The following is a 26706-nucleotide window of genomic DNA, read 5'->3' on the forward strand; positions in this document are numbered from 1 at the left end:
CTGAAAGCTAATGTTCTACCATTGAGTCATACCTCCACTTTTTGTTTGTTTTTTCTTATGTGGTACAGAGGAATCGAACCCAGGGTCTCATGCAAGGCAAGCATTCTACCACTGAGCCACCTTCCCAGCTCACAAAAGTTTTTGTTTTCTTTTTTTGGTCAGTCGTGGGGCTTTAACTCAGGGCCTGGGCACTGTCCCTGAGCTCTTGAGCTCAAGGAGAGCACTCTACCACTTGAGCCATAGCGCTATTTCTGGTTTTTTGGTGGTTTATTAGAGATATGAGTTTCACAGCTTTTCCTGCCTAGGCTGGCTTTGAACCACAATCCTCAGATCTCAGGATTACAGGCGTGAGCCAACAGTGCCCAGCTACAAGACAGTTTTTTTAAAATTTAAAACACACTCATACATCGCCACACACAAAGTCAGCTGCTAATGGCTCATGCCTATAATCTTAGCTACCTAGGCTAAGTGATGTCCCTGAGTTCAGGCCCCAGGACTGGCACACACACAAAAAAGCTCAGGGATAGCACTTAGGGCCTGATCTCCTTCTCCTCTTCCTCTTCTTGGCTCTCTCTCTCTCTCTCTCTCTCTCTCTCTCTCTCTCTCTCTCTCTCTCTCTCTCTCACACACACACACACACACACACACACACACACACAAACATGCAAACAGAAACAGTGATAACAGGAGGCTGGGAAGGTGGCTCAGTGTAGAGTGCTTGCCTGGCATGCATAAGGTCCTGGGTTCAATTTCTTAGCACCACATAAGCAGAAAAGCTGGAAGTGGTGCTGTGGCTAAGTGATAGAGCACTAGCCTTGAGCTGAAGAACTGAGGGACAGCGCCCAGGCCCAGAGTTCAGCTCACATGACCAACCCCCCCCCCCAAAAAAAAAGTGATAACAGGAGAAAAAAAAAGCAGTGATAATGTCACTTGGGCATTGTGAATACTTGTAATCCCAGCACCTGGGAGGTAGGAGGGTCATAAATTTGAAACCTGCCTGGCTACACAGGAAGACCCTGTCTCAAAGAAAAAAACTGGCAAACATACACTGGGAACTATACATGAAATATGCACAAAGCACGGTGTGTTCAACCTGACAAAGAGCCACACTTATAACATAAAAAAAAAAAATCTACAAATAAATGAGAAGGGCAGAAAACAGACAATCCTAGAGATGCACTCAGCTTTACTCCTCATCAAGGAAACACTCAGCAACAGTGTAATGTGATACTTGTACTATCAAATGCTGCTAACACCAAACACACACAATGCAAACCCAACATATTCTCATGAAGCAGCTCCCTGAGCTCTTAAGAAACCATCATGACATTACTAGAAGCATGTCACATCTATTGAGAAGCAAGCATCAGCAATAGGTATGCTTTCCAAACTTGAGGATAACAAGAAGGCAGACACAACTGTACATATACCACCCGGTTCCCCTTCATATAAAGTTCAAAATCAGGTAACAGTAGCTACAGTTGTCAATTATCAAAACCAGTGGATTCCTGATCAGCCAGTAAGGGGAGTGGCCCACTGTCTGCAGCAGGGTGCTACTTATACAGGGCTGCATACACGGGCTTTCCCTCCCGTGGCCTCCTCCCTGCTCCAGCCCATCCCTGGCGGGTATCAGGACTTTTTCCTCCCAAGTAGGAAGACATCCCATGGATACTAACAGGAAATTTGAAGAGATTCAAAGCACTAGGTGAGCGCATAGGCAACCATGGAGAGCAAGACAAGAAGGTACTGAGGCCAGTCACAAATCTAACCCAAGTCCACCCAATTCTTTTCTTCTGTCTATTGTGAGGCCTGAATTCTGGACCTGGGTGTTATCTGTCAGCTCTTCAGCTCAAGGCTAGTGCTCTACCACTTGAGCCATAGCACCACTTCCGGCTTTTTCTGCTTATGTGGTGCTGAGGAATGGAACCCAGGGCCTCATGCATGGGAAGCAAGCACTCTACCACTGAGCCACCTTCCCAGCCCCACCCAGTTCTTTTACCTCCCAGAAAGCACAGAATGCCTCCTGGGAGAAATGTTTCCAGCTTCTCCTTGCTGCCACTTAAATATCCAAATAACTATTTACACAAATGCAAAGGGCTAAGAACACTGTTTTTGAACAAGAACTCAAATGTTCCTAACTTCTTGTTTGTTCAAGAGAAAGACAGGTTACCTTCCATTTTGTCTTCAAACGTTAAAAGAAAAAAAAGTCCAAAAATTTTAATGGAGGGCTGTGAAGGTGGCTCAGTGGTAGAGCGCTTGCCTTGCATGCCATGAAGCCCTGGGTTCGATTCCTCAGCACCACATAAGCAAAAAAAGAAAAAAGCCGGAAGTGGAACTCTGGCTCAAGGGGTAGAGCGCTAGCCTTGAGCTGAAGAGCTGAGGGACAGCGCCCAGGCCCAGAGTTCAGGCCCCACGACCGGACCCAAAAAAAAATTTTAATGGAATTCTGAAAAACTTACAAGTTACCTAGCACAGCCTAAAAGTAAGCCAAATCACCATTCGTACTTATGCCTCTCTAGTCAGCCTTTCAAGCTGGCAAGTGCAAAGAACACAGGGGTAGCCCAGATCCTGTTTACCGTTTTAGACCTGACCCAGCATTACCTCAGATAGTTGTCTCTAGCCAGGACAACGTAGTGACCCTGTGTGTCCTGTGTCTAAGGCAGTGTTATCCCTCAAACTCATCTTCATTTGCTTGATTTGATTACTTTTAGCATCTTTGCATTTCCTTATGAATTTCAGCATTAGTTTCTAGGCTCTATAGTTGTCTTTGGGGACCCTGAGTAGCCCGGGTGAACCTTTGGGCAGATGCAGAATACCACTAAGACTTATCAGCTCATATCTCCCCAGATGTTAGGTCTGCTTTCTTCCAGTAGTAGTTGTTATTTTTTGGTACTTTTAGTAGTAGTACTTTGGTACTTTTAGCAGATCTCACATTTAGCAAATTGTACTCCTGTACTTCAAAGCATTTTTAATTTTTTTTGGGGGGGGTCCAGTCATGGGGCCTGAACTCTGGGCTTGGGCGCTGTCCCTCAGCTCATCAGCTCAAGGCTAGCGCGCTACCACTTGAGCCACAGCGCTACTTCCGGCTTTTTTCTTTTTGATTATGTGGTGCTGAGGAATCGAACCCAGGGCTTCATGCATGCAAGGCAAGCGCTCTACCACTGAGCCACCTTCCCAGCCCCAGCATTTTTGTCAGTTGTGGGACTTGAACTCAGAGCTTGGGTACTGTCCCTGAGTTCTTTTGCTCAAGGCTAAAGCTCTACCAACTTGAACCTTAGCTCCACTATCAGATTTTATAGTGCTTAACTGGAGATCAGACAAATGGGCTTTTCTGTCTAGGTTGGCTTTGAATCACCATCTTCAGATCTCTGCCTCCTGAGTAGCTAGGATTACAGGCAAGAGCCACCAGCATTCTGCTCAGCAGCTAATTATTTTAAGAATTGTGTACTTGTATGGAAGACTGGCGCGTGTGTGTGTGTGTGTGTGTGTGTGTGTGTGTGTGTGTGTGTGTGTGTGTGTGTGTGTGTGTGTGTGTGTGTGTGTGTGTGTGTGTGTGTGTGTGTGTGTGTGTGTGTGTGTATTTCTTCTTGTAATGTCTCATTTGGCCTTAGTGTTGGGGCAATACTGGCATGATAAGAGTGAGTTGGGCAGTATTCTTTCTTGTAAGTTTTCTTGGAATTTAAGTTTAGAGTTGCTAGCTTTTGTGTGTGTCTGAGTGTCAGTCGTGGGGGCTGAACTCGGCCTGGGCGCTGTCCCTGAGCACTTCAGCTCAACGCTAGTGCTCTATCACTTGAGCCACAGTACCACTTCCAGCTTTTTTCTGCTTATGTGATGTTGAGGAATCAAACCCAGGGCCTCATGCATGCAAGGCAAGCAAGCACTCTATCACTAGCCAACTTCCCAGCCCAGCACTTTTTTCCTTAAATGTTTGGTAGACAGAATATGATCAGGACACCTGCACATCCATATTCAATGCCACATTATTCACAATAGCCAAGATATGGAAACAGCTCAGAATGAGTGAATCAAAAAACTGTGGTACCTATATACAATGGAATTTGACACAGCCGTTAGAAAGAATAAAATAATATAATTTGCAGGGAAATGGGTAGAACAAATCATGTTAAGTAAAGTGAGCCAAGATCAGAGACACAAACAGCACATGTTCTCTCTGATATGCAGAAGTTAGATCTGAAATTCACTGGGATATGACAAATTACACAGGCTTCCAGATATTCACATACAGTGATACCAAAAGAAGGTAGTCTCAGGAAAGAATCACAAAGATACAATGCCTGCAGTATGTATTACTTTATATAAAGTAATATACATACTAAAATGAACTAAGATATAGAAACAAAAGACTATAATTTTTTTCTTTTTCTGGTGATTATTCTTTATTCTTTACCCTATATACAGTGTATTCATGTGCTTATCTGTGGGAAGGCAAGGGAGGGCACAAAATCTGAGGGAAAAGGGTGAAAAAAGTGCAGCAGTGGAGCACCCTAGACCTTGATGAATGTGAACTACACAACTCGTGGGTGGAGATGGGAGGGAGGGAGGGAATGTGAGGAAACAGTTGACACAGTACGAAAGGAGGTGTACTTATTACCTGACTCATGTAAATGTAACCTCTCTGTACTCACCTCTATAATAACAATAAAGTAAAATTGTAAAAATGTTTGTAGAATACAACAATAAAGCCATCTAGGCATGCATTTTCTTTCTTTCTTTTTTGGGGGGGGGTCCACTCGTGGGGCCTGAACTCTGGGACTGGGCGCTGTCCCTCAGCTCTTCAGCTCAAGGCTAGTGCTCTACTACTTGAGCCACAGCACCACTTCTGGCTTTTTTCTTTTTGCTTATGTGGTGCTGAGGAATCGAATCCAGGGCCTCAGGCATGCAAGGCAAGTGCTCTACCACTGAGCCACCTTCCCAGCCCGTGGCATGTATTTTCTTTAAAGAATGCTTTTTAGTCAGATGCCAGTGGCTCACGCCTATAATCCTAGCTACTTAGGAGACTGAGATCTGAGGATTACAGTTCAAAGCCAGCTGGGGCAAGAAAGTCTGTGAGACTCTTTTTTTTTTTTTTTTTTTTGGGTCCGGTCATGGGGCCTGAACTCAAGTCCTGGGCGCTGTCCCTGAGCTCTTCAGCTCAAGGCTAGCGCTCTACCACTTGAGCCACAGCGCTACTTCCGGCTTTTTTCTTTTTGCTTATGTGGTGCTGAGGAATCGAACCCAGGGCTTTGAGCATGCAAGTCGAGTGCTCTACCACTGAGCCACCTTCCCAGCCCTGTGAGACTCTTATCTCCAATAAACCACTAGAAAACCAGAAGTAGCACTGTGACTCAAGTGGTAGAGCGCTAGCCTTGAGCTGAAGAGCTCAGAGACAGCACCCAGGACCAGAGTTCAAGCCTCATGACTGAAAAAAAAAAGCTCTTAATTAAAAACTGAATTTATTTAGTAAGACTAGAGATAAGCAGGTTTAAACATTTCTTCAAGTGAGCCCTACTGATTCATGTCTTAGGTGTTTCATGTTACTTACCAAGCTTACTAGCATAAGCACCTTCTCTTTGCTATCAGTTTACAATCAACACTGCAGCTATCCCATGTCCCTTATTCGTAATATTGGGAATTTACATTTTTTCACTTTCCTCATCAATTTTGTTTTGTTTTGTTTTTTTGGTCCAAGTGCTATCCCTGAGCAATTTCACTCAAGGCGAGTGCTCAGCCAGGTTGAGCCACAGCGCCACTTCCCGTTTTCTGGTGGTTTGTTGGAGATAAGAATCTCACAGGGCTGGGAAGGTGGCTCAGTGGTAGAGTGCTTGCCTTGCAATGCATGAGACCCTGGGTTCGATTCCCCAGCACCACATAAGCAAAAAGAAAAAAGCTGGAAGTGGCGCTGTAGCTCAAGTGGTAGAGCGCTAGCCTTGAGCTGAAGAGCTGAGGGACAGCGCCCAGGCCCAGAGTTCAGGCCCCACAACCGGACCCAAAAAAAAAAAAAAAAAAAAAGAATCTCACAGACTTTCCTGCCTAGCTTCAAACTGTGATCCTCAGATCTCAGCTGCCTGAGTAACTAGGATTATAGGCTTGAGCCACCAGTGCCCAGCTTTCAAAGCTTTTTAAATTAAATTTTCTGCCAATTCTCACCATGGTCTTTATTATTCCTTTTTCTAGTTTAAGATGGAAGTAGGGTTTAGTGACTTGCACCTTTAAACAAAAAGCAGCTTAGGAACCAGGCAAGCATCTCACACCTGTAATCCTAGCTACTCAAGAAGAGATCTGTGGCTCAAGGTTTAAAACTAGCTCAGGCAGAAATATCCTCAGACTCTATTTCCAATTAAGCATATAAAACCTGTAAGTGGAGTTGTGGTTTAAGTGGTGTAGTGCCAGCCTTGGGCAAAAAATCCAAGTCAGAGTGTGAGGCCCTGAGTTCAAGCCCCAATACTGGTATACATGTGCTTGTGCATGCATGCGTGTGCACACATGCACAGTTTTTCAATCTAGTTAATGCGTTTCCTGTTGAAATTTCCCAAGACACAGCTTCCATGACACATTGCCCAATCTCAAAGTACTGTTATTTTCATTTAACTCCATTCAAAAGCTTTCTAGTTTTTCTTTTGGCGTCTTCTTCAAATCATAGCTTATATAAAAATACATTACCCAATAACTGCCAACTTTCTAGATACTGTTTTTGGTTTTTAATTTAGTTCCATTTATTTTGTAAGAACTAGGGCCTCAAGCCTGCTGGGCTGGACTGCTATCACTTGGGTCAATCTCTAGCCCTTTTTTGCTTGTTTTTGGAGATGGAATCTAGCAGACTGCCTTTGAGTCACAATCCTCAGATCTCAACCTCTTGAGTAGTTAGGATTACAGCCACCAAGAGCCAACAGTACATTTTGTGGGTTAACTATAAATGAGGTCTCTAAAGACTCTTCTAAAGACCAGGTTAGCTTCAAATCTACATCTTCAGGAGAAGATGCAAGGTGCAAGTCACTAAACCCTACTTCCATCTTAAACTAGAAAAAGGAATAATAAAGACCATGGTGAGAATTGGCAGAAAATTTAATTTAAAAAGCTTTGAAAGCTGGGCACTGGTGGCTCAAGCCTATAATCCTAGTTACTCAGGCAGCTGAGATCTGAGGATCACAGTTTGAAGCTAGGCAGGAAAGTCTGTGAGATTCTTTTTTTTTTTTTTTTTTTTTTGGGTCCGGTTGTGGGGCCTGAACTCTGGGCCTGGGCGCTGTCCCTCAGCTCTTCAGCTCAAGGCTAGCGCTCTACCACTTCAGCCTCCTGAGCAACTAGGATTGTAGGTGTGAGCCGGTGAGACTACAGTCTTCCAAGCATGGCTCTACGAGAGCCAGGCCTTATAAACTAGAACTGACAGCAGCCTCTCTTTCCTATCTGTCAACCATCCATTCTTGGGTTGTGGTTGCTCTCAAGTTCTGGATGAGCTTTTGTTCCCCATTTTTCATTCTTTTTGTTCATTTCAGTGAGTTTCAAAAAGGAATTAGGAGGAATGTGCCTCTGCTCAGCCGGCATTTCCACAAGGCTTAAGATCCTTCCCAAGCCATCTTTCCAAGACCTGCACAATGAACTGGTTCACACTCTGAAAGCTCGTCTGTGCTCTGGACACACAATGGCCTATTCTCCCTGTCCCACGCCTCTGGCCTGTTTGGGCACAGTGTAGCCCATGCAAGCAGTACAGTGTTTCTGGCAACATCCACTACCTTTGACAATCTGCTCTCCCAGACTCTTTCCTTCCACAAGAGACAGCTGCAATGCATCTATCTAGCTCTGTTATCTGACCAGTGGCTTAGTCACAGGAACAATACTGCCCATTAGAAACAGTTTCTAAAACTTTCCTAAGAAAAGGAAAGGACCTCTGACTATACCCCACCCAGAAAGGAGTGTGTGGCTGCAGCTACTTTGTTGGCACATACAAGGATTTACATGTGTGTACAATGCAGTTCTAGCATACAAATTCAACTGACTGCTCGGCTCCTGTCTACACAGAAGTCTGGATAGGCCACCAAAGGGTCCTGGTTTGTCTACAAATCATGAAGGGAGGACTGGGAAGGTGGCTCAGTGGTAGAGCACTTGTCTTGCATGCCTGAGGCCCTGGGTTCGATTCCTCAGCACCACATAAGAAAAAAGAAAAAAGCCGGAGGTGGCGCTGTGGCTCAAGTGGTAGAGCTCTCGCCTTGAGCTGAAGAGCTGAGGGACAGCGCCCAGGCCGATTTCAGGCCCCACAACTGGACCAAAAAAAAAAAAAAAATCATGATGGGATACAACCCATAAGTAGACACTATGAGAGAGAAATAAAGAGGAGTAGCTCAGCAACTACAGTCTGACCCTTTCCAGTGCTTGCCTTATCCACCACCGAGTGTCTTGGGCTGATGGCTACTTGCTCAACCTCTTCCAATCCAAACCCCAATCCCTCTCCAGGGTGGGAGAAGCTTGTGTACTTTTGCAAACCCTACCAGAGTGGACTTTCCGTCACTAAACTGCCTCCCGTAGGACCCCCTGACATGGGAACAATCCCAGGTGAAGATGTGAGGTCTTTACAGGGAGGGTTCGTGTGGTGGCCTCAGACATCAGGACATGACACTAGACTTGAGCTCTCTGAAGAACAACAACAGGCCTATAGCATGTAGACAGAGCACTTTTTTCTTTTCTTTCTTTTGTTGGTCGTGGGGCCTGAACTCTAGGCCTGGGTGCTGTCCCTCAGCTCTTCAGCTCAAGACTAGCACTCTACTACTTGAGTCACAGTGCCACTTCTGACTTTTTCTGCTTCTGTGGTGCTAAGGAATCAAACCCAGGGCCTGATGCGTGCAAGGCAAGCACTCTACCACTGAGCCACCTTCCCAGCCCAAGAGCACTTTTCTTATTAAGCCTTTTTGTAAGAGGACTATTTGAAACTCATGGAAAAACAATGTCTTGTGCTCACACAGTCTTCAGTGCCGGGTAGCAGCTCAGTCAACAAACTGTTTTAAAGTTGTTTTCATAGAAGCCCTCTTTTGAATGACATACTGGCTTTTCATCTCACCTGTCATTTGCTGGGGGGAGGGGGCAGTGAGAGGGAAAAGGGGGTGTTAGGAAAAGGTTGCCAACACTACTCAGGGCTAGCACAGGGAGCCCAGCTGGCACTACAAACACAGGAGCCCAACCACCTCACTCTGCTCCTGATTGTAATCCTAGCTATGCAGGAGCTAAGATCTGAGGATAGGGGTTCAAAACCAAGGCAGGAAAATTTGCAAGACTCTTCCCTCCAATTAACCACCAAAAAGCCAGAAGTGGAGCTGTGGCTCAAGTAGTAGTACCAGCCTTGAATGAAAAATTTAAGGGACATAACCTTAGCCCTGAGTTCAAGCTTCAGCACTGGTTGTGTGTGTGTGTGTGTGTGTGTGTGTGTGTGTGTGTGTGTGTGTGTGTGTGTGTGTGTGTGTGTGTGTGTGTGTGTGTGTGTGTGTGTGTGTGTGTGTGTGTGTGTGTGTGTGTGTGTGTGTGTGTGTGTGTGTGTGTCACACACACACACACACAGAGGAAGATTCAATTTGGAGGAAAAAAAAAAACAACTCCTAATGGTATGAAAGTTGAAAAGAAGCTAGGTATAAGGCACACGTATATAATACCAGCACTGGAGATGGATACTGTGGCAAGAACAAGAGTTTGACTCAGATGGCCCATTAGTGAGATCCTGTCTCCAAAAAAACAAAACAAGATCTGGGAACATGGCTTAGTGGTAGAGTGCTTACCTAGCATACATGAAGCCCTGGGTTTGATTCCTCAGTACTACATACACAGAAAAAGCTGGAAGTGGCGCTGTGGCTCAAGTGGTAGAGCTCTCGCCTTGAGCTGAAGAGCTGAGGGACAGTGCCCAGGCCCAGAGTTCAAGCCACACAATCAAAAAAAAAAAGGATGCTGATAAAATTATATATATGTATGTATGTATGTGTGCATATGTGTATATATATACATATATACATATATATATACATACATATATATATATATATCTGGAAATGAACTCCAAAATATGGAAACAAGAGACCTTTCTTAATATTTTTATTTTTTGTTATTTTATCTTCCTGTATTCAGGTGTATATCTTCAGGAGGGTTGAGGGAGAGGTACAGAACTTGAGGGAAAAGGGTGAAAAAGTGCAGCAGTGAACTTACTGGACACTGGTGAAAGTGAGCTATACAGCTGGTGGGTGGAGATGGGAGGAACTGGGAGTAAAGGAACAGAAGTTATTTGCAAAAGGAAATGTACTCATTACCTGATTCATGTAATTGTAATTCCTCTGTACCTCTATGATAACAATAATTTTTTAAAAGAGGAGCTGCAGAGAATTCACAAACATTATAGGCCATGATAATGACAATTTGCCTTGTGAAGGTTAAAATGTGTTTGTGACTTTAAGTATCACTATCCCACAATACTGTGAAATTTGTGAAATTTATGCACTTAATCTCAATAAAAATAATTTAAAAAATAAAAAAAATACAAAAGCAGTTACAATTACATTCCAAAATTATCCATTTTTAATAAGCAGGGACTTTAAATTTTAGCATGCTAGAACCTATTTTATATAATCTAAATCAAATATCATAGTTTATCCTTATTCTCCCCTATCATAACATTTCCCCCCTTTTGTTTTTACCTGAATCAAATCTTTGATTCTGGGGAGGCCTCAGTTAAGGGCAAGAATTGGGACTGGAGGACCATCAATTTTACTGAACATATATAAAGACCTTTATATATTTAATTAATGCATTTATCAGGCATGGTCCCACTGTCAGAGCTATTCAAATTAATACTAGAGGCCCTGCTAGGCAGACATAAGAGTCGTTAGCCACGGCTTCTAGTTGAATAAGCTTCAATACCTGCTTGAGGATTGTTGCTGGTTGTTCTCGCAGGCACGCAGGTCCTCTCTTACTTTGGCTAAAGTGTCTCTAATTATACCAGATTGGCTTGAATAAAAGCAGCAGGCTTGCCGGGTGCTGACGCCTGTAATACTAGCTACTCAGGAGGCTGAGATCTGAGGATCATGGTTCAAAGCCAACCTGGGCAAGAAAGTCTGTGAAACTCTTAACTCCAATTAAATGTTGAAAAACCAGAAGTGCCGCTGTGACTCAAGTGGTAGAGTGCTTGCCTTGAGCTGAAGAGCTGAGGGAAAGTGCCCATGCCCAAAGTTCAAGCAAACAAACAAAAAGCAGCAGGCTTTTCCTAAGGCCATGCATAAACCTTTTTTTTTTTTAAGCAATTTTTTATTGTGATTTAAGTGATTACATAAATTTCACAAATTTCACAGTACTGTGGGATAGTGATACTTAAAGTCAAAACATAGTCTAACCTTCATGGGGCAAATTGTCTTTACTGTGGTCTATAAAGTTTATGAGTTCTATGAGCTTTGACAAGTTATTTCTTCCATATTGGGTGATATGTGCATTACTTTCCTTTTGCTTAGTGTCAGCTGTTCCCTCTTTCTCTCTCATTTCCTCTCTCCCATCACTGCCCTTGAGTGTCTTAGTTCATTTTGATCAATGTCCAGTGCAGCTGATGGGTGCAACTGTTGTATGTTTTCCCCTGGTATGGTTTCCCTCTGGTTCTATGTCCTCCTCCCAGTTTCCCTCCAATGTGCCTCCATATATACCACATATGTGGTCAGAAGAATGGGGTCATTTGGTAATGATTGACCAGATGAGTGGAGGTCCTTTGTTTCTCTAGTCTTGTAAACCTCCTTTTTTAAGAGTAATAAGTGTAGGCCATGCCTGTGTTAGAGTACTATCTCCACTAGAGAATCCTTTTGTTTTTCCAACCTGGATACAGAACTTCCTAAATCTCCCAGAGTCTGACCTATGGCAGCACTCCGTTGGCAGTCGTGTTGGTCACCTACTACGAAGGCTGTGGTGCTGACAGCTAGCAATTCCAAGACCTGCTAATGAGGGAGTTATACAAGTACAGCTCTCTTTGGTCTGGTCAGTCGTTCCTTGAGGCCTAGATGTTCACGGCCCTCAATCCCATCATACAAATATACTCGTGGTATTACATATACAACAATACACAGTTCTTGTGCTTGGCTAAATACTTGCTTATGTATATACGTTGTATTAAACCTTTAGTGAAAGTAAAGCAAGTAGTCTCTGGAAAATAAAAGGGAGGAGCTGGGTGCAGGCACTCATGCCTATAATCCTAGCTACTCAGGAGGCTGAGATTTGAGGATTATAACTCGAAGCCAACCCAGGCAGGAAAGTCCAGGAGACACTTGTCTCCAATAGACTAAAAAAAAAAACAACAAAGTGGCACAGTGGCTCAAGCAGTAGAGCACTCACCTCAAGCAAAAGCAGCTCAAAGACAGTACCCAGGCCCAGAGTTCAAGCCCCAAGACTAGCCAAAAATAAAATAAAATAAAATAAAAATAAAATAAAGGAAGGATGATGAAAAGACAAAGGAAGAACAGAAACAGAAGAACTTCGTTTTATAATCTAATATGAACCCTTGCTTCTATGCATGCATGCCCTTTCTTGTGTGTGTGTGTGTGTGTGTGTGTGTATGTGTGTGTGCGCGTGCGCATGCATGCACGCACATACGCGCACCAATATCAGTGTTTAAGGCCTTGAACTTAGAGCCTCTTACTCTGGTTTGACTTTTAGTTTATGGTTGATACTCTACCTCTTAAACCACACCTCTAGCTAGTTGTTTGATTTTTCCTGCTGGTTAACTGAAAATGTCATCCCATGGACATTCCTGCCTGAGCTGACTTTGAGCCTTGATTATCAGATCTGGGCTTCCTGAATAACTAGAATTATATGGATGAGCCATTGGCGCGTCTCTCACTCACTTTCTTTTTTTTTGGCCAGTCTGGGACTTGAACTTTGGGCCCAGGCACTGTGCCTGAGCTTTTTTTTTGTACATAATATTTTAATAATTTTATAACTAGTCATTCATGGGATATCATCCATCATCCTTTTTACTTTGGAAGTTGTGGGGTTTTTTTTCCATTTCGGTGGCATAGTAACTGAAAAAGATCCTCACAAAGAACAACATTTACAATGACTACACAGGGAGAGGGGTCATTATTGTTGGTATTAGAAGGTAAAATAGTATTAGAAGGTAAAATAGTATTTCAGTCTGTGGTAGTGACAGTTGGAGATAAAAGTTGGCTGGCATCATTCATTCACTCAACATGAAAATTTAGAAACTGCTGGGCATGGTGGTACACATGTGTAATCCCAGCTTTCAGGAGGCTCAGGCAGGAGGATCATGAATTCAAGGCCAGCTTGGGAAATAAGTGCTCACATAGACATAAGGAAACCTTCTAGGGCCTTCCTTCTCCCCCTACATGGAATCCTTTGTTAAATCCCATTGTTTTACTTTGTTCAAGTCCCTCCCAAACCATGATCGCATTCTACTCTTTGTGCCTGAGCTTTTTTGCTTAAGGTGAGCACTCTACCACTTGAGCCACAGCACCACTTCTGGCTTTTTTGAATAGTTTATTGGAGATAAGAGTATCACCGAGTTTCCTGCACTAGCTGGCTTCAAACCATGATTCTCAGATCTCAGCCTCCTGAGCAGCTAGGATGACAGGTGTGAGCCACCTGTGCCCAGCTCTCACTTGCTTTTTGTTGTTGTTTTTTTGTTGGTCGTGGAGCCTGAACTCTGGGCCTAAGCACTATCCCTCAGCTCTTCAGCTCAAGGCAAGTGCTCTACCACTTGAGCCACAGCACCACTTGCAGTTTTCTGGTGGTTTATTGAAGATAAGAGTTTCATAGACTTTCCTGCCTGGGCTGGCTTTGAACCATGATCCTCAGATCTCAGCCTCCTGAGTAGCTAGGATTACAGGCATGAGCCACTGGCATTCTCACTTGTTTTCTAAGGAGGGTATCACATGCCTGTCTGGGTGGTAGCACTCCAGGCTGAAGCACCTGACCTGCTGATGCTGCTTCTTATGGGCACAGCATGGAAGCATCTGAAACATATGCTTTTGAAGTGGCACTGTGGCTCAAAGTGATAGAGTGCTAGCCTTGAGCAAAAAAAGCTCAGACAGCACTCAGGTTCTGAGTTCACCGGCCCCCTAAAAATAAAAAGCTAAATGAGAGCTGGGAAGGTGCCTCAGTGGTAGAGTGCTTGCCTTGCATCCATGAGGCCCTGGGTTCGATTCCTCAGCACCACATAAGCAGAAAAAGCTGGAAGTGGTGCTGTGGCTCAAGTTGTAGAGTTCTAGCCTGAGCTGAAGAGCTGAGGAACAGTGCCCAGGCCCAGAGTTCAGGGCCCACAACTAACAACAACAAAAAATGACAGTAGTTGTCCTGTAGATCCTACTGCCTGGCATCTTGAAGGATGCCTAACACACAGCACAGGGGCAACCTACAGGTGTGAATGACCTGCATCATGAGATAATGGTCACCTTCTGCAGGTTGCCAACCACGTTTTGCATAACCATGAAGTACACAGTCCCATACAGCCCTGTAGCCCCACCTGTCTGAGAAGCAGACAGCAGCCAAGGTCAATGGTGTGTGCACATCCCAGGACACCTGGTGGGTAACATATATAGCACTTTGCCCTAGGGCCTGTCCCTGGTCCGGTTCCCAGGTATAGGGCCTGGCCACTGCACACTCTGAGCTCAAAGGTGAGCAAAGGGCACAGGCCTAACCCATGTACCAGCACCAGAGCCTCCGGTGGGTCCCCACCCCTGCGATGGCTGCTGCTCCTCCCGCCTCTCACTGCAGAAAGTTCCGGTCATGAGTAGGCGAATGAGGTTCTTGATTCCAACTTCCTACGCAGAGCTCTGGAACAGAGGACGCTCTGTGCTGCTCCTGACAGGGTCTGTTTGGAGAACATGCCCAGAAACAGCAATCTGGCTCCTGATGCCAGCAGCACCCACAAGACAATGTCCTCCCACCCGCGCCATCTCCAGGGCTGGTGGGCCCTGTGTGCAAGTGTGTGCAAGTGTGTGAGCTTGTGGCCCCTGTGTTGAGGAGCCAGCTACTAGGTGGGCTGCATGCCTTGCTTGTAGTGCCATGCATTTGTCTCCACAGAGGATACAGGAACCAATGATGATCACAGGGCAGGAAAGATGGTACAAACCAGTAAGCCTCTACTGGCCAAATCCACCAAGGTAGCCATTGTGATCTGGGGTGGGCTGAGTGGAAAAGGCCAAGACTGTCATCACAGACCTTTCTACTCTCTTCCTGGAAAACTGAGCAATACCTGAAAATGCCAGGAATAGAAACCATCCCAAGGAAGCTCTGGTTACCACCTGAAGCCCTCAAGGCCTGCTTTACAAAGTATACCCTACAGGGTAGCTCTGGCTACTACCATGGTAGCAGTCTCAATGCCTTGCAGTACCATGGTGCAGTTCTTCAGCCTTCAGAAGTGATCTGGGGTGTCCGTGCACACCTTCCGAGCTAACTAAAGGGCTGGTCAGGGAGGTTCCTAGCCAATGTCTATGTTTTCTGATAGAAACCATCCATCTTCTCCAAGTACCTCAGCAGCCTCATGGCTCAAAGGACACAGACATTTCCTAAATGCAAAGCATGCCAATTTTCAAGAGCAGAATAAAAACAGGTAAGCCACTCAGGGAGGATACTAGAGACAAGCATAAAAAATATCAACTGGAGCAGGGTGCTGATGGCTCACATCCATAATCCTAGCTACTAAGGAGGCTGAGATCTGAGGATCACAGATCAAGGATAAAAGCCAGCGTAGGCAGGGAAGTCCATGAGATTCTTATCTTTAATTAACCACCAGAAAACTGGAAGTATCGCTGTGGCTCAAGTGGTAGAGCATTAGCCTTAAGCTGTGCTTTTTAGAAATGTCTGCTCCAGGTACCAACTACCTGTTTTGCAATTGGCCATAACCTTTCCAGGTCCCTGTTTGCTGGAGAAAGTTCTGGGTAAAAGTAAGGGACCACAGGTCTAGAGTTCATTTCTTTCCTTTTCTTTTTTTCTGGTGGTTAATTGGAGATAAGATTCTCACAGGGAAGTAAGTGGTGCTGTGGCTCAAGTGGTAGAGCACTTGCTTTGAGCTGAAGAGCTGAGGGACAGCGCCCAGGCCCAGAGTTCAAGACCCATGACCAACAACAACCAAAAAAACCCCACACATTTAGGGCTGGGAAAGTGGCTCAATGGTAGAGTGCTTGCCTTGCACGCATGAGATCCTGGGTTCAATTCCTCAGCACCACATAAGCAGAAAAAGCCAGAAGTGATGCTGTGGCTCAAGTGGTAGAGAGCTCTCTCCTTGAGCTGAAGGGCTGAGGGACAGCGCCCAGGCCCAGAGTTTAGGCACCACAATTGACCAAAAAAAGATCTCAGCCTCCTGAGTAGCTAGGATTAGTGGCATGAGCCACCAGCACCTGGCTAAAGCTCATTTCTAGCTCTCTTAATGGATAAAACCACAGTCGAGGCAAAGGCATGGCAGAGTCAGTTCAGCAGGTGGCTCACGGTGCTCATCCTTTACAGAAGTACAGAGAGGATGGTTCAGTCAGAAAGACTGCTAGCTAATCATTGAGGGTCTTTTTAAAAATAATCTACTCCACAGAAAAAGAAAAAGAAACATCGGTTGCATAGAGTACAGGGGGAAAATAATGAGGTCAGGAATACAAACAGAAAACAGAGAAGATGGAGACCCAAACACACACAGCTAGGAAAGTAATTTCCAGTTACTCATGGTGGTTCCAGAAAACTGCATATGCAGCTAAGAAACCTGTCTTTATACTTCACAGTGAGCTCACTCTTGGGAGACCTCTGCCAGACACCACCACCACCCCACTGGGCAACCTTCAAACTTGCCTCAGGCTAAACTACAGCAGATGATAAGAGATGGAGAGACTTCTAAAAGTAATAGCACCCTGCCATTACCAACAGAGAAGAACGAGAAAGAGCCAGAAGAGGGCTGGGAAGTTGGCTTAGTGGTAGAGTGCTTGCCTCACATTCATGAGGCCCTGGGTTCGATTCCTCAGCACCACATAAGCAGAAAAAAGCCCGAAGTCGCACTATGGCTCAAGTGGTAGGGTGCTAGCCTTGAGCTGAAGAGATGAGGAACAGCGCCCAGGTTCAGAGTTCAGCCCCTACAACAAGAAAGAAAAGAAAGAAAGAAAGGAAGAAAGAGGGCTGGGAAGGTGAAGTCAACTTTGGTTGGAGCTCTGCTACACTCTTAGACTGAAGTCAGTGTTTTTGGAGAGACTAATTACATTGTCAGAAGGATGAGCTAGAAGGTTCAACCACACTCTGAGAAAAATGAGAAGGGAACTGCTACCAAACTTGAGAAACCAGTGTAAGCTGACAAATCCACCAAGCACAACTGTGATCCGGGAGAAGAGTGGGGACCACCTGCAGTAGCCAGGCCTCTGAGGGACAGGTCCCTGCAGCTGGCTTCTTCATTTACCACCTGAGGAAGGCAGGAGAGGGAATAATCCCTGAGGAGAAATCCCGGAGCCAGATGTAGGAGGGTTTTCAGCAGGCTGGAAAGAAAGTCACCATCCTGCCTGTGGGCCCAAGAGAAGCCTTAATTGCAGTTTGGTCCCCTGAAGTCAGGCTGGTATAAACCTGGTGATGGTGCTGCCAAGAGGGTCAGACTTGGGGTCCTAAGACTGAGCATTGGGGAGGGCACACACTAGATCAATTTTAGGTGTATTATTTTGCTTTTCGTTCGTTTTGTTTTTTGCAGGGACTCCTTATGAGTCCAGTCTAGCCTGGAGCTTGTCACTCCTGCCACGCATGCTGTGAGTGCAGGAATTATAGGCATGTATCACTGTACCTGGCTAAATTTAGATTTTGCTAACTGAATTGGACATGCTAAAATATCTAGGACAAACACTATGGGAAACAAGTGACCAAATTTTAATCTACAGTGAAGAAAAAAAGGAAAAATAGTCAAAAGGGTCAAGAAAGGAAGAAAAAGCAAGCAACGCATCCATAAAATAACAGGAGGTTTAAAAGTAAGGTGGTTAAAAATAAGTTCAAATACAGTATAATTATTAAATATAAATAGATGGTCTAGCTAAAACAGAGGTGGTGAGGTAAGATTTTTAAAGATCCAGAAAGATGGCAGACCCCTAGGACCACATTCTGGCTCTTCTAGTTAAGTAAGATTACTCTACAATGTTCACAGGATACATGCCTTAGAACATATCTCCCTTACTGAGTGATGCATGACTTCATACGCTGTTAAACATATCTCAGACATAAGGGAATGCAGCTCAATGGGAGAGTGTTTCCTTATTTAGCATTTGTAAGACCTTAGGTTCAATCTCCAAAAACAAAGAGAAAACAATAACATAAGGAAATTCAGAAAACCATGAATGGGAAAGTCAGGCAGCTCTGCCAATGCTGGAAGAGGCCTCTTCAACAGAGAGAACAAAAGGACTCCAGACCTGGTGCACAACCTCATAATACAGAACACAAGGGATCCAAGTCAGAGGAAAAAGGAGATTTAACATTTGTGGTGGCAGGAGACTGTAACCCAACTGGCATAGTTGTATCTTGTGGGTGTGTAGAACACTGTGCCCAGGAAGCACTAACACTTGACTCTTTCAGCTGTGCATGGAACATTTCTGAAACTGACCACATACCAGGCATAAGCAAGTTCCCAACAAATGTCAAAGAGCAACCCAGCCAGGCTCCCCGCCAAGTGCTTATGCCAGATTCAGGGACAAAAAGAATAAATTAGAAAGGAATTCATGAACACTAAACCACCATTACAAAGAATACGAAAGGGAAGCATACAATATGAAGAAAACAATCAAAGTCAAGAAAAATACATTAGACAAAAGAAATCACTAGAAGACTAGTAAGTACCGGAAGAAGAAAGCAAAAAACAGGAAATCAAGAAAATGTCAGGAAACATGACACATCTCTCCATAATAACCTTAAAAGTTAATGAACTCAATTCCCCAATCAAAAGAAGTAGAGAAGCAAAAAACAAGATCCAGCCATGCACCAGTGACTCATTCAGTAATCCTAACTACTCAGGAGGCTGAGATCTAAGGATGGCAGTTTGAAGCCAGCCCAGGCAGAAAAGTCCCCTTGAGACTCTTATCTCCAATTAACCACTCAAAAACAGGAAACAGCACTGTGGTACAAAGTGGTAGTACAGAGTAGTACAGAGTACTAGCCTTAAGCAAAAGAGTTCAGGGACAGTGCCCAGTCCCTGAGTTCAACTGACCCACAACTGACCCAAAAAAAGTTAAAAATAAATAAATAAAAAGCAAGCCAGGACTGGGAAGGTGGCTCAGTGGTAGAGCGCTTGCCTTGCATGCATGAGGCCCTGGGTTCAATTCCTCAGCACCACATAAGCAAAAAGAAAAAAGCCGGAAGTGGCATTGTGGCTCAAGTGGTAGAGCACTAGCCTTGAGCTGAAGAGCTAAGGGACAGCGCCCAGGCCCAGAGTTCAAGCCCCACAACCGGACCCAAAAAAAATTTTTTTTAATTAATTAATTAATGAAAAAAAAAAAGCCAGGGCCTGGGGATTTAGCTCAGCAGAAGAGCACCTGCCTGGCAAGTGCAAGGCCCTGAGTTTGGTCCTCAGATCTGGGAAAAAAAAAAAAAGCCAGAAATGAAGCTATGTTTCAGGTGGTAGAGCACTCACCTTGAGCAAAAGAAGCTCAAAGACAGCACGTAGGCCCAGTGTTCAAGCCCTAGTCCAGAAAAAAAAGACCAAAAAACAAAACAAAAAAAAAAAAAACCTGACAAAAAAGACCCAAGATCCAACTATTTTTTGTCTCCAAGGAACCCATCTCACAGTCAAAGACACAAACAAATTCTTTTTTTTTGGGTCTGGTTGTGGGGCCTGAACTCTGGGCCTGGGCACTGTCCCTCAGCATTTCAGCTCAAGGCTAAGCGCTCTACCACTTGAGCCACAGTGCCACTTCCGGCTTTTTTCTTTTTGCTTATGTGGTGCTGAGGAATCGAACCCAGGGCCTCAGGCATGCAAGGCAAGCACTCTACCACTGAGCCACCTTCTGAGCCCCGATAAAAACAAATTCTAAGCGAAGGGATGGAAAATAATCTTTTGTGTAAATGCATCCACCAAGAAGGCAGGAGTAGCCATATTGGTATCTGGTAAAATAGACTTTTCATTAAATACAGTACAAAGAAGACAAGTACATATTAATAAAGGGAATGATTCATGAAGAGGAAATCACATGGTTAAAACAAACAATGGAGCACCTAAGGATGCTAAACAAACACTTGTGGACTTACAGAACATGATAGACCCTAACACAATAATAGTGGGGGATTTTAATATCCTGCTCTCACCAAAGGACAAGGCCAACCAAACAAAAGATCAGCAAAGAAGCCTCTGAGCTAAATGACACCATGACCCAAATGGTCTTAACAGTATCTACAGAGCATTCCACACAGCAACCACCCCATTCACATTCTTCTCAGCATCCCGTGGAACTTTCTCCAAAACTGAAAACATCATAGGACACACAAAGAACTTAAGCAAATACAAAAGGATTGAGATAGCTCCTTGAATCCTGTTTTTTTTTTTTTTTTTTTTTTGGGGGGGGGTCCAGTTGTGGGCCTGAACTCTGGGCCTGGGCGCTGTCCCTCAGCCCCTCAGCTCTTCAGCTCAAGGCTAGCGCTCTACCACTTGAGCCATAGTGCCACTTCCAGCTTTTTTCTTTTTGCTTATGTGGTGCTGAGGAATCGAACCCAGGACCTCAGGCATGCAAGGCAAGCGCTCTACCACTGAGCCACCTTCCCAGCCCCTTGAATCCTATCTGATCACAATGGAATCAAACTAGTTCTAAAACATATTGGAGGAAACACTCAAATACATGGAGACAGAATAACACGCTACTGAGTAACACCTGGTCACAGAAGAAATTAAGAAAGAAATTAGAAAGTTCTTACATCACAACAGAACCTCTGGGATACAGAAAAAGCAGTGCTAAGAGGAAAGTTTGTAACTCTAAGTGCTCACATAAAGAAAACAGAAGCTGGGCACCTGTGGCTTATGTCTCTAATACTAGCAACTAAGGAGGCTGAGATCTGAGGATCACGGTTCAAAGCCAGCCTGGGCAGGAAAGTCTGTGAGACTTTATCTCCAATAAACTCCTGGGCCCAGGCCTAAAGTTCAAGTCCCAGGACCAGCGCGCGCGCGCACACACACACACACACACACACACACACAGAAACAGCTCAAGTAAATAACCTCATGATGTAACTAAAACTGCTAGAAAAATAAGAACAAACCAAACCCCAAACTACTAGATGGCCAGATGCCAGTGTCTCATGCCTATAATCCTAGCTACTCAGGAGGCTGAGATCTGAGGATCATGGTTCAAAGCCAGCCCAGACAGGAAAGCCCATGAGACTCTTGTCTCCAATTACTCACCAGAAAACCAAAAGTGGTGCTGTGGCTCAAGTGGTAGATTGCTTGCCTTGAGCTGAAGCATGCAGGGACAGTGCCCAGGCCCAGACTTCAAGCCCCATGACGGACCCAAAAAAACCCAAAAACTACTAGATGGAGATGGCAAAGATTAGGGCAGAAATCAATGAAACAGAGACTTAAAAAAAAACTATACATAAAATCAACGAAAAGCTGTTTTTAAAAAAATTAATAAAATGAACAGAGCACAAGTGAGACTGAAGAGACGAGATTCAAATCAATAAAATCAGAGATGCCAAGGAAACATTACAACACCCACCCAAGACATCCACATGATAAAGGACAGCTTCCAAAACCTATACTCAAAAAAGGGCCGGGGGTCGGTGGCTCATGCCTGTAATCTTACCTACTCAGGAGGCTGAGATCTGAGAATCGTGGTTCAAAGACAGCCTGGGCAGGAAAGTCTGTGAGACTCTTACCTCCAATAAACCATCAGAAAAAACCAAAGTGGCACTGAGGCTCAAGTAGTAGAGCACTCGCCTTGAGCTGAAGAGCACAGGGACCTCGGCCCAAACCCAGAGTTCAAGCCCCACCACCAAAAACAAAAACAAAAACAAAAAAAACCCTAATGCCGCGTATGGTGGCTCACACATGTAATCCTAGCTATTCAGGAAGCTGAGATCTGAGGACCATAGTTCAAAGCCAGCATGGGCAGGAAAGTCTCTGAGACTCTTATCTCCAATAAACCATCAGAAAACTGAAAGTGGCCTTGTGGCTGAAGTGGTAGAGCACTAGCCTTGAGCTGAAGAGCTGAGGGACAGCGCCCAGACCCATAGTTCAAGTCCCATGACCAACATAAAGCAAGCAAGCAAGAAAGGCAGGCAGGCAGGCTGGCTATATATGACAGACCAACAGCCAACATCATACTGAATGGAGAAAAACTAAAACTATTTCCCTCCAAATCAGGAACAATAGCTGGGCACCAGTGGTTTACACCTGTAATCCCAGCTATTCAGGAGGCTGAGATCTGAGGATCACAGTTTGAAGCCAGCCAGGGCAGGAAGAGTCGTGAGACTTTTATCTCCAATAAACCACTAGAAAATAGGAAGTGGCACAGTGGCTCAAGTGGTAGAGCACTCACCTTGAGCTGAAGAGCTGAGGGACAGTGTTTAGGCCTATAGTTTAAGACCATGACCAGGCTGGGAAGGTGGCTAAGTGGTAGAGCGATTGCCTTGCATGCCTGAGGCCCTGGGTTTGATTCTTTAGCACCACATAAGCAAAAACAAAAAAGCCAGAAGTGTCACTGTGGCTCAAGTGGTAGAGTACTCACCTTGAGCTGAAGAGCTGAGGGACAGTGTTCAGGCCCAGAATTCAGGCCCCACGACTAGACCAAAAAAAAAAAAAAAAAAAAAAAAAAAGAACATGACCAACAAAAAAATTTTAAAAAATCAGGAACAGCCAGGTGCTGGTGGTTCACGCCTGTAATCCTAGCTACTCAGGAGGCTGAGATCTGAGGATCGAGGTTCAAAGCTAGCCTGGGCAAAAAAGTCCATGAAATTCTTTTTTTTTTTTTTTTTTTCCTGGTCATAGGACCTGAACTCTGGGCCTGGGTGTTATCCCTCAGCTCTTCAGCTCAAAGCTAGTACTCTATCACTTGAGTCACAGCGCCACTTCCAGCTTTTTCTGCTTATGTGGTGCTGAGGAATCGAACCCAGGGCCACCTGCATGCAAAGGCAAGCACTCTACCACTGAACCACCTTCCCAGCCCCCGTGAAATTCTTATCTCCAATAAACTACCAGAAAACCGGAAGTGGTGCTGTGGCTCAAGTGGTAGAGTGCTAGCCTTGAGCTGAAGAGCTGAGGGACAGCGCCCAAGCCCAGAGTTCAAGCCCCACGATTAAAAAAAAAAAAATCAGGAACAATATAATTCTGGAATTCTTACTCATAGCAATAAACTAAGAAAAGGACATAAAAGGGGCTGGGAATGTGGCTTAGTGATAGAGTGCTTGCCTAGCATGCATGAAACCCTGGGTTCGATTCCTCAGTACCACATACACAGAAAAAGCCGGAAGTAGCACTATGGCTCAAGTAGTAGAGTGCTATCCTTGAGCAAAAGAGAATCAGTGACTGTACTCAGGTCCTGAGCTGAAGCCCCAAGACTGGCAAAAAAAAAAGAAGAAAGAAAGAAAGAAAGAAAGAAAGAAAGAAAGAAAGAAAGAAAGAAAGAAAGAAAGAAAGAAAGAAAGAAAGAAAGAAAGAAAGAAAGAAAGAAAGAAGAGAAAAAAGAAAGAAAAGAAAAAAGAGAAAAAAGAAAGAAAAGAAAAAAGAGAAAAAAGAAAGAAAAGAAAAAAGAAAGAAAGAAAAGGACATAAAAGCGATTCATATATGGAAAGAAGAAATCAAATTATTCCAACTTGCAGATGACACTATCTTTTTTTTTAGATGACATGACCTTATACCTAAAGGACCCAAAAAACTTCTAGAACTGAACAACCACTATAGCAAAATAGCAGTATATAAAATTAACACACAAAAATCAGTAGCCTTTCTGGATGTCAACAATGTACAAGCAGAAAGGGAAATCTTGAAAACAACTCCTTTGCAGTGGCCTCAAAAAAACTAAAAGAAGCCAGGCACCAGTGGCTCACACCCGTAATCCTAGTTACTCAGGAGGCTGAGATCTGAGGATGGTGGTTCAAAGCTAGCCTGGGCAGGAAAGTCCATGAAACTCTTGTCTCCAATAAACCACTCGAAAATCGTAAGTGGTGATGTGGTTCAAGCGGTACAGCGCTCATCTTGAGCTGAAGAGCGCAGGGAGAGCGCCCAGGCCCAGAGTTCAAGCCCCACGACCGACAAAAAAAACAAAAAACAAAAAAAACTAAAATACCTAAGAACCAACCTAACCAAAGTCATAAAACATCTTTATAACCAAAACTATAAAAATTTGAAGAAAGAGGGGCTGGGAAGGTGGCTCAGTGGTAAAGCACTTGCCTTGCAAGCCTGATGCCCTGGGTTCGATTCCTCAGCACCACATAAGCAAAAAGAAAAAAGCCGGAAGTGGCACTGTGGCTCAAGTGGTAGAGCGCTAGCCTTGAGCTGAAGAGCTGAGGGACAGCGCCCAGGCCCAGAGTTCAGGCCCCACGACCGGACCCAAAAAAAAAAAAGTAAAAATTTGAAGAAAGAAATCAAAGAGGATACCACGAAATGGAAAGACCTTTCAATGTTCATGGATAGGTAGAATTAATATTATAAAAACGGCCAAAATGATAGACAAATTCAATGCAATCCCCATCAAAATCTCAATGACATTCTTTACCAAGATTGAGAAAACAATCCAAAAATTCATATGAAACAATGAAAGGCACAAAATAGCCAAAGCAATTCTATCAAAAAAAAGCAATGTGAGTGCTATCACAAAGCCAGACCTCAAATTCTACTACAGAGCCATAACAACAAAAGCAGATTGGTACTTGCACAAAAACAGAGTCAAAGATTATTATATAGAAGACCCAGAAATAAAACTATATACTTCTAGTTATCTGATATTTGATAAGAAACCCAAAGACATACAGTGAGGAAAAATAGCCTCTTCAACAATGGGTGTTGGGAAAACTGGGCATCCATATGCAGAAAACTAAACGCAGATCCCTGTTTGTCACCTCATACTAATACCAATTCAAAGTGGATCAAAGACCTCAACCTCAGACCCAAAACTCTGAAACTACTGCAAGAGAGAGTAGGAGAACATTAGAACTTACGGTATAGGTGGAAACTTCCTGAACAGAGTTCCAGGGACACAGCAGATAGGAGAAAGATTTGACAAGTGGGACTACAACAAAATAAAAAGTTTCTGCACAGCTAAGGACATAGTTACTAAACTAGAAAGACAGCCAACAAACTAGGAAAAGATCTTTACCAAGAATGTTATCAAAGGACTAGTATCCAATATACAAGAGGAGTTCAAGAAACTAACCCTTCCCAAACCTAATAAACTAATCACTAAATGGGCAAGGAAGCTAAGGAGAGACTTCTCAGAAGAAGAGGTAAGAATGGCAAAGAACACACAAGGAAATGCTCATCATCCCTGGCCATAAAGGAAATGCAAACCAAAACAATTCTGAGATTCCATCTCACCCCAGTAAGATTGGCCAACATTATAAATTCAACCAACAAATTCTACTGCACTATTCATAGGAATGAAAACCAGTACAACCACTCTGGACAGCAGTCTGGAGGCTCCTCAAAAAACTAAACATAAGCTGGGCGCTGGTGGCTCAAGCCTGTAATCCTAGCTACTCAGGAGGCGGAGATGTGAGGATCACCGTTCAAAGCCAGCCTGGGAGAAAAATCTGTGAGACTCTTATCTCCAATAAACCACTAGAAAACTGGAAGTGGCGCTGTGGCTCAAGTGATACAGCGCTGGCCTTGAGCTGAAGAGTGTAGGGATGTGCCAAGGCCCAGAGTTCAAGCCCCACAACTGACAAAAACAAGAAACAAAAACCCAAAAACCTTAACATAGACCTTCCCTACAACCCAGCCATACCACTCCTAGGCATCTATCCTGAACATCATGAACCAGCATCTGATAAGAACACCTGCACATCCATGTTCATTGCCGCAGTGTTCACAATAGCCAAGATATGGAAACAGCCCAGATGCCCCATAATAGGTGAATGGATCTAGAAAATGTAGTACCTATACACAATGGAATTTTACACAGTCATTAGAAGAAATAACATCATTTGCAGGGAAATGACTGGAACTAGAACAAATCATGTTAAGTGAGGTAAGCCAAGATCAGAGACACAAACAGTGTATGTTCCTTCTGACATGTGGAAGTTAGATATAAAACACACAGTGAGATCGAAAGAGCATATTCTTAGTAGAGAAACATGAAGGCACAATGCCTTAGTGCCTCTTCATATTTATACAAAATAACATACATACTGAAACAAACTCCAAGATATGGAAATAAAAGACTCCTTTTTTGCTTGCTTTATTTCTTTTTGGCCAGTCCTGGGGCTTGAACTCAGGGCCTGGCACTGTCCCTAAGCTTCTCTGCTCAAGGCTAGCACTTTATCACTTGAGCCACAGTGCCACTTACGGCTTTTTCTGTATATGTGGTACTGAGGACTCAAACCCAAGGCTTCATGCATGCTAGGCAAGCACTCTACCACAAAGCCACATTCCCAGCTCTGATTCTATCTTCTTTACCTTATGTATGGTGTACTCACATTTTATCTTTGGGAGGGTAGAGGGGAAGGTACAGAACTTGAGGGAAAAAAGGTGAAAAGGTGCAGCAGTGAACTTACTGGACACTGTTGAAAGTGAACTAAAGTGGGTGGAGATGGGAGGAAAGGACTGGG

The 26706-nt window shown here is 44.1% G+C and overlaps 1 protein-coding gene across 3 annotated transcripts in view; it reads right to left on the bottom strand.

The window, feature by feature from the left end:
- LOC138806112 (rho GTPase-activating protein 39) overlaps positions 1-26706 on the bottom strand; it is an 84806-nt gene that overhangs the window by 37602 nt on the left and 20498 nt on the right. The window lies entirely within an intron of this gene.

The sequence above is a fragment of the Dipodomys merriami genome, unplaced genomic scaffold, assembly GCF_024711535.1.
Source record: "Dipodomys merriami isolate MVZ:Mamm:240054 unplaced genomic scaffold, mDipMer1.0.p SCAF_4, whole genome shotgun sequence".
NCBI lineage: Eukaryota > Metazoa > Chordata > Mammalia > Rodentia > Heteromyidae > Dipodomys > Dipodomys merriami.